Here is a 12,768-nt window from a genome sequence, read left to right as displayed (position 1 = left end):
TCAAAATCACTGAAAATACTACTCATCCTAAGAGACCTTTTGACTACTTATCTTTCCAATGAAAAGTGGAACACAAGGGAATAAAACAACAGTGCAGTCAAATGGCCTTCCCACAACTTTGAGGCTAAACTCCAGATAACAAAACCTTTAATGTTTTAGGACAAATGGAGGAAAATCTGAGTATGAGTATGGTGCCTATAGGGACAATTTGAACACACATAACATTTCCAAAGGGCTGAGTCACATATGCATTTCCTTTCAATGTTTCCATCCATGCAAACTCCAATGTTAATGACATGACAATTCAAAGTATAAAATATTCTAAAAGACAGAAAGCCATAAGGAAAGTAATTGGATGCCCCTAAAAATCAAAATCTTACATCCACTCTGAATATTCTAGTACATATCCTTCTCATGAGAAATTAAGCCAAACATCCCATTTCTCACTTCCATTTACCTGTCCCTCTAAGACAATCTCTCTTAAATACCAGGGAAAGTCCCCTTGTCCAAGTATACTGAAAATTTGTAATTATCTATTTTATACAATCTACATTATACTACCATAGGGAATATCCCTGTTCAACTTTCATCTGCCAGATAGGAAACCTCTGGTTTTGTTTGTTTTTTAACCTCAAAAGAAAATACAATCTCATCTTGACTTGTGTTTTCTTTAGATCTCTCCTTTTTAAAGGGGTTAAATTAGAGCCCTGTATTATTCTAGTGCAGGGCTCTACGGCTACATGGAAGAACCCTTCTGTCTCCAATGCACTATTCCACTAAAGACAGTGTGGGAATTTAACAACCCCTACTACCTCACCAGGATCATCCCACTGCATTTAAGCATCATCAAGGGCCACAAGAACCACATGATTTGTAGGCCTACAAGAGTCACAATGACCCCAATTCTGTTTTGTTTAACTCAGTCAGAACAATGGCCTTTTTTTATTTGCTCACTCTTCCTTTGGGATTAAATAAATCAGCATCTGAGGTCTAGCAGCACACCAAATTTCTCAACTGTAAAGTAATTTAAGCCAAATACTTAAGAAAAAAAAGGGGAGGGGGCTTAATATCAAAATCTGTAAATAGTAAACTATGTCTACCACTGGGGGAACAATAGCTTTTATTATTTCTTCTAAAAGAGGATGTTCCAGAGGTTAATGTAAATCATAAGGAAGACTGAAGAGTGTATTACACACACTAGGAAGGTTATCTAGACTTAGTTTAATTAAAAGAGGGTTTTACCACATATCTTTCTCAAAAAAAAGATAAAGCCAGGGGCTAGGGTTGTGGCTCAGTGGTAGAGCACTTGCCTAGCACCTGTGAGACACTAGGTTCAATCCTCAGCATCACATAAAAATAAAGGTATTGTGTCCATCTACAACTAAAAAAAAAAAAAAAGTTTTAAATATTAAGGAAAAATGGGGCTGGGGATGTGGCTCAAGTGGTAACGCGCTCGCCTGGCATGCGTGCGGCCCGGGTTCGATCCTCAGCACCACATACCAACAAAGATGTTGTGTCCGCCGAGAACTAAAATAAAAAATAAATAAATAAATTCTCTCTTTCTCTCTCTCTCTCCCTCCCCCTCTCCTCTCTCTTTAAAAAAAAAAAAAAAAATATATTAAGGAAAAAAAGCCAGTGTTAGAATAAAAGTGGTTTTTAAACTTACCCTGCAAACTTAAGAACATTACCAGGAAATTACCAAGAACCAGGATCTATGAATAACAGAATTACTTTTTCCCTCATTCTTAATTATCTGAAATATATAGGTATTTAATAAATATATAGTACAACATATAGGAAATTTCTCAAGTTATTCCAATTATTAGTTATTAATTAATGGTTTCAGTAAAGGAGAAAATTTCAGAACAAGTAGCACACTACTCAGCTAAGGACAAAGGTAGAGTATACAATACTTAAGGCATGCTGTTAGACTAGAATTTACAATCATCATGTATCACTTACTGTGTACTTACTAAATTGCCTGATATTTTGTTAAGCCTTGACCCGTTCATTTCAACCTCACTAAGACCTTCTAAGGTACTACTATTCCTTGATGACAATGAAGGTACTTGAAGCACCAAGATGATAGTTTTTCTAGGACCAAAGTTTATAAATATCACTGCTAGCATTTGAATCCAATTCTCTCTTGTTCCAAAGTAAAAATTATACCTTTCCACAGCTCTTAACTTTATACTGCTATGACAGGAAATATTATGTATACTAATTAAGCAAAACATCTGAAGTTCTATCAGAGTTGACAAATTTTTTCTGTCAAGGGCCAGATAATGAATATTTTAGGCTTTCCAGTTCATGCTGTCTCTCAAGAGTGCTTGAGTCTGCTGTTGGACACCAAACTAGCCATAGACAACAAAAACAAGTAAGGGTGACTCTGTCCCCATAAAACTTTCTTTAAGGACACTAAAACTGGAGTTTCACATAAGTTGCACATCAAGAAATATTACTCTTTTGAGATTTTTCAACCACTTTAAAATTTTTAAATCATTTCTAGCTCATGAGCCATTCAGGTCTGCATCGTATATTTTGCCAATCCCACTAAATAATGTAGACAAATACAAAATAGTTTTTACCATTTACACATTCTAACTTGTAACTTCCTTGGGTATTATGAACTGGAACTTTTAAGAATCTCAAAAAATCTCAATAAATTTGTCCTGTCCCAATATAACTGAAAATTCCAAAGAGTCTAAAACTGTAGGTATAGGAATTTTCTCAATAATGAGATAAAAATCACAAAATTTTGGAACTGGAAGAAATTTAATGCATTCTTGTCCCTTATCTACATTTTTAAAATTGCTGTTAAAACATTTAAGACAGTTGTCAAGGACCAAGGATGTAGCTCAGTGGTTCAGTGTTTGCCTAGCAGGCATGAGACCCTGGATTCAATGCCCTGCACTGCAAAAATAAATAAATAAAACAGTTTACCAGGCCAATTTGCCAAGTGAAATAAGACTGTATTCAATACTAAGTTTATATGTAATGACAGTAATACCTTAAACAGATGAAAACAGCTATACAAAGCATTTCCACATTCTTACTATTGTCTGATCCTTCACAATACTATGAGGAAGACAATGCAAGCTTTCTGATTGCTATTTTACAGATAAGGAAAACAAGCTCAAAAATGTCAAAGATGTGCCCAGAGAAGGTACACTCATCTATGAAGTGACAGAACCCCAAAGGCAGCTCAACTTCAAGTCCTGGCTGTCTCTTGACCACTTCCATGGACATCAGATTATATATTCATAGGTTAGAGACTAAAGTTTCTCAAAGATTCTAGTTTTGGCCTTTAAAAATACAACTATGTTTAGTGCATTTTATTTTTCTTTTGCTACCACAGTCTTATGATGAAAACAGCTACTAGTGCCTGACATTTATTAAACGCATCTATACATCTATAGGCAAGAGTATCTATGTACACTCTGCAGATACTATGTCCAGATCAGCTTGGGAAGGGAAAACACTGTTGAATATGTCATCCAAAGAATAAACTAGCAACAACAACAAAAATCTTTGATTGTTGCAGAGAGAGAAAGAGAGAGAGAGAGAGAGAGAGAGAGAGAGAGAGAGAGAGAGAGAGATGTGTGTGTGGAAATGGAGATGAAAGATGAATGTATTGCCATTAAAGTCTCAACCCAACTGCAGAAAAGTTTTGGTGACTGGAAAATTATGTGGGGCTGGGCAAAGGAAATAAAAGGAACATAACTACTACTGGAATTCAAACCAACATCAAAGGCTCTAATGACAGTTGAGCCTACCTCACTGGTTCTTAGTTTCTCCCTGGAAAACAAAACAGTTATATAAGGAAAGAACATTCTTCAACTAGCATTTCCTCTCTGTCCCACTTACATCTTTTCTGCCCCACTACTTAACCCTGTCCCCCAGGACAGGTGCAGGATCCTAAGTAAACTGGGCTACCACCCTAGGAGTCTGGACAAGTCTCTGTCCAAAGTGCTGCTTTATTCCATGACTGCTAAAGTGGTATGTTAGGAAGATAACTGGTTTAAACACAATTCCAACCTCACACCATTACAGATCCTGTTGTATAAAAACATCAACACAAGTCCAATATTACGTCCACATGTCCATTCCTGAAAATGGAAATCACATCATAATAATACCTCAACTTCACAAATAACCCTGTGAAAAAGAATACACACCAAGGAGTGCTAGGAAAACTCTGAAGTTGTGTTGTAACAGCAATTATTGTTTCTATTTCCTTCATGCTTAAGTCCAAGGAACAATGGTGGATTTTAAATTGAACTTTAATTCATGCAATAAGAAAAAATGCAAAATTAAACCACAACCATCACTATTCAAAAATATCACAAAAAGATCCAATTACTGAATCAAACTGGCACATCTGGGTATTTTCAAAGCCACTGTACTACAGCATCATTAGCTTTTTCTTCTTTCCACAGAAATATAAATGTAGACAACTTTTACAAAAGCAACCAATGCATCGGTAAAGTTACTCCCATTCAGACTTACTTAAAAGGTCTAAATCTGTGCCAAATAAGACTCTGAAAGAATGGAAAATAAGAGATGCTGGCAACAATGCCACCGCCCAGCTGCTAGTTATCCATGTAACATCATGCAGTGCCCCAAGCATTTTCAGAGCTGATTTTAATTCTGAGTGTAGATCAAAATTATAATTATCCAAATTCTATTTCCTATAAGATAACTATTAAACTGCACCCCAAGCATCCTGCTCTTCTTCACCTCCCCTCCTTCTCTAAGATTCAGCCCCAGAAGGTGAGGTTACACAGGGTCCAGAGGCAGACTAGAGCTAAGAAATCAAGTATGTCTTTCTCTCCCTACCTTGTCCTGTGTGTGGTTTATGAAAATCTTTAACATAAACAGTTACTCTACCTAGTCAACAAAATGAGAAAGGCACCCTGCAGGAGTGGCGGGGGAAATCAAGGGGGGGGGAAAGGCACTAAGTCATCACTAACGTCCAACATGTAGCTCCAACTTCAGCCAATTAGAAAGATAAGAGGACAAACTCCACCAGAGTCCCAGGGAGCGGAGACATCACGCTCAGCTGCACACACACACACACACACACACACACACACACACACACACTGGGGGCCGAGACCTGCGCTGTCGACAGTGGACAGCCTAGAGGAACGCTCGCGCGCGAGCTCCTGTGGGAGCACCCGGGTCCCCAAGGCCCCCACTAAGCCATTCCCGGGGAGCGCGGCTGTTGCCTGACTTCAGTCTGGGGCGCAGAGCACTGCAGCAGGCCAGCAATCTATCCCAACGCCTCATTCGCTGAGGCCGTGAGGAAAAGCAGGATGCGAGCGCGGGAGGCTGTGGGCCCGCAGCCCCGGGCGCCCCGGGAGGCCGGGAGAAGAGTCCCGGGGAGGAGGAACCAGGAGAAACCCAAGATGGTCCCTCAATAATATTCGATCAGCAGGTTCTACTTTTAAAAGAATTTTTTCTAAAAGAGAAAGAAAGGCCCCCGCAGCCTTCCCCGTGGCGCCAGCCCACGTCACCGGCGCCCCCGGCCCGCCCGCGCCCCCGCCTTACCGAGCCCCGCGGCCCCGCCGCGCCGCGGCGTCGCTGCGCCCCGCTCGCCGCTCCGTGTCTGCCCTCCGCGAGCCGGGGCCGGGCCCGACGCCCTCCGCCCGCCTCCGCCGACGCCGCCGCTCCTAGAGCCTGGCCGCCCAGGGCTGCCGCGGGGGCTCGGCCGGGCTCCCCCTGCGCCAGAGCCGCATCCCGCCTCGCCACCCCGTCAGGCTCGGGGGCGGGGGAGCCGGGCTCCCGGCCGCGGCCTCGAAGTCCCCACCTCTGGCGCGCACCACGCTCGCCCTCCCGCGGCGGATCAGCCCAGGGGGACGCGGGTTCTCGGGCTCCAGAGCCCCTCACCCCGACGCCTTCCGGCCGCCCCCGCCCCGCTGGCCGGCGCGCGCCCCCGCCAGAGCCCGCCGCCCGCCCAGCCTCCGCCTCCTCCGCTCCGCCTCCTCCCGCACCCGCGACGCCCGCAGCAGGGAGAAGAGGCGCGCCTCCGCGACCGCGGGCACGAGCACGCGCGAGGAGGGCGGGCGGAGCGCGCGCGCGGCCGTGAGGCGGGGGCGCGCCAAGGCCTCGCCTGCTGTTGTCCCGGGAGCGCACGTGCGCTGCGGGGGGGCGGCGAAGGGCAAGCAGGATCCCCTCCTCGGAGTAGGGTAGGAGGGGGTGGCGGAGCGAGCCGAGAACTGGACTGGGGATGAGATGCTGCTGCCCCAGGGGTCGAATGTGGTCTTTTGCCTCGGCCTCTGCATCGTGCTGTCGTACAAAAATTAAAAACCTGCAGCACTAGCAACACCAGGAAAAGGCATCCTCGCAGACTACGGCAGTGGCTCCTCTCCACTCCCAGCTGACCCCAGAATACTGTCGCCGCACCAGGGAGGAAAGGGGGCGTTACCGCAAGTGGAAGCTCTTTGCCTTCACCCTCCCTTGCTCATTTGGATGCGCAATCAACTCGCGCTGCTTATTATTTAGAATCGGGATGGAGAAATGCCTAAAAGTTCCCTTCAGTTGGTTTCTTCATTCAGAGTTATAGACCAGAAAATTGAAAGTGGCATATCTGATCCAGGGAGAGTAAAGACAAGAAAGGGTGAAAGAGTAGCAAACCTGAAGGTGCATGGCTAGACTGAAAAGAGATTTTGGAAGCAAGGGAAGGAGCTTCCAGGAATCCCCCTGCTTGGGATGACATTGCCCTTGGTTCTTGTTCCTTTTGTTCAGCCTCCAAAGACTGTGCAGCAGTTCCACCTGCAGCGACCATCAGTGTGACAGAATGCAGGAAAGACATCTTGATATTCTACTGTTTTCCAATTTTGTTTTTCTTTTATATGTATATCTTTCAATCCTTATGACTCATTCTGTATCAAAATGTTGGAGGAGAAGAAGAGTGATTAACCTATATAATTTACTCTTATTCTCAAGCCTTTTAATGCCAAATACTGCATCATCTAATGTCACTGCAGCGATTTGGGTCCACTCAGCATTTAGTCATTTCAATGGGAGTTGTTGAAAACAAAACATGGCCTTGACTACAATTAGCAAAATTTCAAGGGCATACATAAACCAGGATTTCACCACATTCTGGAGACAAATTCGGGAGTGAAGATGAACAATAATCCTATTCTGCCAGTTTCAGCATAACTGAAATTTCTTTACAGAACAAGATTCTGCATGTTTCCTAGCACAGAACCAAAGAAACAGAATGAAAAGGTGTGCAGAGACACAAACAGATGGGAAAAATATAAAGAAGCCAACTTTCAATGAGTACATCTCAACCCTCTACTGAAAATAGATGCATTTGGGATGCATAGTCTTTGTGATATTTCTTAAGAGATAGCGAAACACCAAGGCAAACAATGAAAACTAGAGAACTTCAAAGTAAAACCATAGTTTAAAATTATTTAAACTATGTTTAAAAATTATCTTTTATCAAATTGCAGCAGCAGCATGGGATTCACCCTTGGACCATAGAGTCAACTCTGCCTTAGAGAAACAAGTGTGTATTTGGTAGCTTGCATCATTCCCACGGTTTGGTGAACTTACATGCAAGTATCCTGTGATACTAAGAGGAGGTCTGTGTGGGAAATAAAGTACATCATCATGGAAAACAAGTTCTGCCAAAGGCTGCAGTCTCTTGGCTACTCTCAGTTAAGATCATGATATTGCATTCTTTTTGGAATGCCTTCATTCATATCCTGAAGTTTTACATAAAATCCTGAAATTTAGCTGCAGCTACTGAATGTTAAATGGTTTGGGTTTGGGTGGTAGAGGTAATATATAAAAATCTAGAATTTCTGTGTCAACTTTCTATCACTATGAAAAAATACCTGAGATATTTAACTTAGGAGGAAAAAGAGTTATTTTGGCTCATTGTTCCCAAGGTCAGTTGGCTCCATTGCTTTTGGAGGCAAGGTAGAACACCATGGCGGGAAGCATGTGGTGAAGCAAAGCTGCTCATCTCATGGAGGTAACAAAAGACAAAGAGGAGAGAGAAGAAGGGGCTGGTGTCTAGATATCTCCTTCAAGGACAGACCCCCATGGCCTAACTTCATTCCACTAGGCCCCACCTCCTAAAGATTCAACCACCTCCCAATAGCACCACAGGCTGGGGAACAAGCCTTCAGCATATAGGACTTTTGGGGACATTTATGATCCAAACCATAATGATGTATACATTGGATAATACATATATTTTGCTTTAGATCCTTAAAACATTGTGGTAAATATTCCCCTGTTTATATTAGATCTAGTTCAGAGAAAGAACAAATGTATTGCACATGTGTTTTCCAAATGCCAGAGGTGTTTAAGCAAGTTCAAGGGTGTTGATACTCCTTAATCTGTTCTGAGCCAGTACTCCCTCTCCTGGGATAGAACTATCCAAATGTCCTATGAATCAGTACTTATTGCTGCTAAACCTGCATATAAACTCAAGGTTGTAATCGCTAGGCAACTCTGCAGCCATCTGACCTTGGTGTTTCAGATGTTTGTAATCAATTACCTCTGTCCTAATAACACCCTCAGTGATTAAATACATAAATCACAAAAATTGCAACATCCCCCCAAAAAAGAAAATGTCTGTTCAACCATAAAATAATATTAAATAACTGAATTTGCTGTTTATGGTTTGATTCAATATTTACAAGGTGAGGGGGCAGGAAAGAGGGTGGACAGACTCCCCATCTCTCTGAAGGTGTTGGAGGCCTCAGGCTGGCCTCCTTTCTCGGCCTTGGCACTGTCATCTTCCAGGAGGTGGCATCTGGACTCACTCCCTGCATCTCAGATCTGTTGCATTTCAGTCCCCTATAGGCACTGAAGCAGCATCATGGTGCAGAAAAGTGGAGCCAGCCAGGAAGGAAGCTACACAAATGACTGCAACACTTACCTAACCTTGAGTTTCAGTGAGTCTGGGACTGAGCAAGGGAGATAAAAGAAGTTTATTTACATCCCCAAACTGAATGCCCAATAGCTGGCTTAAGAAAAATAAGTTGCTGAGAGTGGGCCAGGCTTAATCAAGAATTTTTCCAAAGTGACAATTGACATTGCTTTGCTTCCTGCATGCCCCTCTCCCTGCCCCCACCAAGGGGACAGCTTAATATTGCACCCCTATAAAACAGGACAACCAAAAAGGTTTTTGAAGAAAAATACATGTTGTCTCTCTGTAGCATTCTCCTAGCTAATATCAATGTCCAAGGAATAGCCTCTCTAAACATTGAACCCTTTAAAACAACAACAACAAAACTACTCTTGGACAGCATTTTAAGGAACATTAGTAGTCCTATTTGCCACGATTTGACAAATCGGTGATGTGTTCATTGAAATGATAAACTTTCCATTTTCTTTCCTCTCCCATCACATTTTGGTTTATTAACTTCTATCACAATAATTTAGAACTTTTGGTTATTCTCTCATGAAGAGTTTGTTTCCGTCTTTAAACTGTAATGTACCTATCTATGTGCCTATTTTTGAATCCTTCAGCTCCTTTGTAGGCTCCTCCACTGGATCCTTCTCCTCTTCCAGAATTCTAAATGTTGACTGCCCAGGGGTTCTGACCTTGGGCCCTTCCTATTGTCTTTCTACATTCCCATCCTGCCAGAATCTCTTCCAGCCTAAGGCTTTAAATAGCTTCTTCCACTCACTGATGTATGTATACTTTTAACCCCAACCTCTCCCCAGGGCTCCAGGCTCATATATCCAGCTGCCTCACTGACATTTCCACTTGGATAACTCAAACTTAATGTATCTAAAACAGAGCTCTTGACTGTCCATATTCAAAATAACCCCAAAATTGCTTCCTCCAAGTCTTGCCTATCTAATAACTAACGTGCCTCTTTCCACCATCATATTCATTTTGGCAGCAAATCCTTCCAGTTCTATCCTAAAAACTGAAACCAATACAAGCAGCATGCTTATAAACCCAGCTACTCAGGTGGCTGAGGCAGGAGGATCACAAGTTCAAGGCCAGCCTGGACACCTTAATGAGACGCTGTCTCAAAATAAAAATAAAAACGGCTAGGGAATGTTGCTCAGTGGTAACATGCTTGCCTAGTATGTGCTAGAATCTGGGTTCAGTCCCTAGTAAAGCCCTCTCCACCGCCACCATATACACGTACACTCTCTCACCAAAACAAATAAACAAAAAACCCTGAACTCAATCTTTTCCCTCCCTCTTAGCTATGCACACCACATCTCTCCCCATGATCACTCTCCTGTGTGACTGCAAAAGTCCCTAAGTGATCTCCCTGTTTCCAGTTGTTACTCTCTGGGGCCTATTCTCAACACCGCCACCGAAGAATTTGTTTTTAAGACACTAGTGTGACAATACCATTCTCCCTGCTTAAAACCCTCTAGGATTCTAAGCTTTTAATCACACTGAAATAAAATCCAAAGTCCCTTCTGGTCTTTCCAGTCCCTTCAGTCCTGCTCACTTCTCTAATCTTTATTCTCTTGCCATTCATTCTGCTCCACTCACCACCACCTCCTACCTTCCCTCAAATCTGCAAGGGGGACCTCACCCTCCAGTCTTTTAAACTAACCTTTTGACTGACTATAACAAAAATAGTTCTGCCTTCTCTGTCCACTTACTTACTCTGCTTTTTTTTTCCCACAACACTTATGACTATGGGATTAAGTTATGTAATCAATATTTATTATTTGTCTCTCTTAGTAAAATATAAGATCATTAAGGGCAGGAGCTTTGATTATTCCCCATTGTACCATATCATTGAATGAATGAATGAATGAATAGTACTACCAGAATACAAAATTTATTTGCTCATTTCTTATCTGCTGTTTCGTATTGCTATGGATCTATCTTTATACTTATTACAAATGGGAATTTACTCCAAATCAAATCAAAACAAACTATACGGGACATCTAAGAAAATATCAAGATTTAGCAAAGAAAGGTATATATTAAATGGTTAATTTAATGCTTATAGGAAAGTCTTACCTTGCAATTAGACTTGATTTGAAGAAGTAAAGACCGAAAAATTAAAGTTAAATTATATGAAGTGCCTTTTCATTCCTAAATGAAATAATCACCATGTTGTAAAGGAACATGGTAAATTTTAGGAAATGCAAAACTTCCCTTTCATGTTTTTTCTTGCCCCATCATGTAAACTTGCATAAGTCATAAGTGGTGTTTTCATCTGTAAAATGGGCTTTCTCTCTTTCTTATTGAGTAAGTATCATAAAGGTAGAATGTGTTGGGTGCAGAGCAGGCTGAACTGTGTTGTCTGCAGGGCAGGCTGAACAGATGTTGGCTGCAAGATAGCCCACACACTCAAACCCCCCTCTATCTGGTCCTTTATCACCTGTTTGTGTCAAGTCCCGCTCAAGGCTGAGCACTCAACCCCCCTTGGGCCAACAAGGCAGCTTGCAGACCCAGAGGCCCCATTAGATTTGGGCTATAAAAACTCCCTCCTACCAGGCCCTTCTCTCTCTTGCTCTTTCTCTCTTGCTCTCTCTCTCTCTCTCTTGCTCTCTTTATCTTTCTTGCGCGCGCTCTCTGTCTCTCTCTTGCTCTTGCTCTCTCCCTGTTCATCTCATCTCTTCTTTCTCTCTCTCTCTCTCTCTCTTTCCTTTTTCTTTTCTCTTTGTTGCACTGCTGCAATGAAGATCTTTTGGTCACTCCGAGTGTTGTGGTCACTTTCCTTTCAGAATGATTTAATTATTATGAAAATGCTTTGGAATAAATAAAATTTGGAAATTAACAGTGACTACTATCCCAATTTTTTTCTTTGTCTAGAATTTTGAGAAGCTACAAGAAATAAATATCTTTTAAAATTTATCTAAACACTGCAAAAATTAGCATTTCTAAATCATTCAGCATCTCTAAAATTATCAGAAAAAAATTTAGGAAATTTAGGTAGCAAAGTACTACAGTTTAGACATGATTTGAGTGTGCCTCCCAATGTTTCGTGTATTAGAATCTTGATTCCCAGTGTAAAAATGTGAAGAGGTAAGGTGAAGGGACTTTTTTTTTCTTTTTTTTAATATTTATTTTTAGTTATAGGTGGATCCAATATTTTCATCTTATTTTTATGTGGTGCTGAGGATCAAACCCAGTGCCTCATGCATGGCAGGCAAGAGCTCTACCTCTGAGCCCCAGCCCCAGCCCTTTTTTTTTTTTCTTTAGATGAAGTCTCTCTATGTTGCCCAACCAGGCTGGTCTCAAGATTGTGAGCTCAAGTGAACCTCCTGCCTCAGCTTCCTAAGCAGCTGGAACTGCAGATATAAATCACCAAAGCTGGCTACTGAGACATTTAAAGAGGCAAAGCATAGGGAGAGTTAGTTAGGTCATTGGGGGTGCTATACTAGAAGGGATTAAAATAACTCTCATGGGAACCTGAGTTAGTCCTCCTAAACGCAAGTGATTATTAGAGGGTGAGCCTGCTCCAGGAGTGCTTAGCCACTGAGTCACATCACCAACACTTTTTTATTTTTTATTTTGAGATAGAGTCTTGCTAAGTTGCTTAGGGCTATGCTAAGTTGCTGAAGCTGGCTTTGAACTGGCAATCCTCCTGCCTCAGCCTCCTGAGCTTCTGTTTATAGGCGTGCGCCACCACACCCTGGCTCTCCTGTTAGTATCCGCTCTAATCATGATGCCATCTGCCATCATAAGATACAGCTGCAGGTGGGGTGCTAGAGATAGCACATGCTATTTGGACTTTTAGCCTCCAAAACTATGAGCTAAATAAACTTCTTTATAAATTACCCAGCCTCAGTTATTTCATTATA

At 42.1% G+C, this 12,768-nt stretch overlaps 1 protein-coding gene across 2 annotated transcripts in view; it reads right to left on the bottom strand.

Moving 5' to 3' along the window:
• ARHGAP32 (Rho GTPase activating protein 32) overlaps positions 1–5,860 on the bottom strand; it is a 283,976-nt gene extending 278,116 nt beyond the window's left edge. For both annotated transcript variants that reach the window (XM_081280998.1, XM_081281001.1), the window contains exon 1: positions 5,554–5,860. The gene's annotated coding sequence lies outside the window, so the exon portion shown is untranslated. The remainder of the gene's footprint in view (positions 1–5,553) is intronic.
• Between the last annotated feature and the right edge of the window lie 6,908 nt (positions 5,861–12,768).

Source organism: Spermophilus citellus, assembly GCF_964194105.1.
Source record: "Spermophilus citellus genome assembly, chromosome: 2".
NCBI classification, from domain to species: Eukaryota; Metazoa; Chordata; class Mammalia; order Rodentia; family Sciuridae; genus Spermophilus; species Spermophilus citellus.
This window is presented reverse-complemented; position numbering and strand designations above follow the sequence as displayed.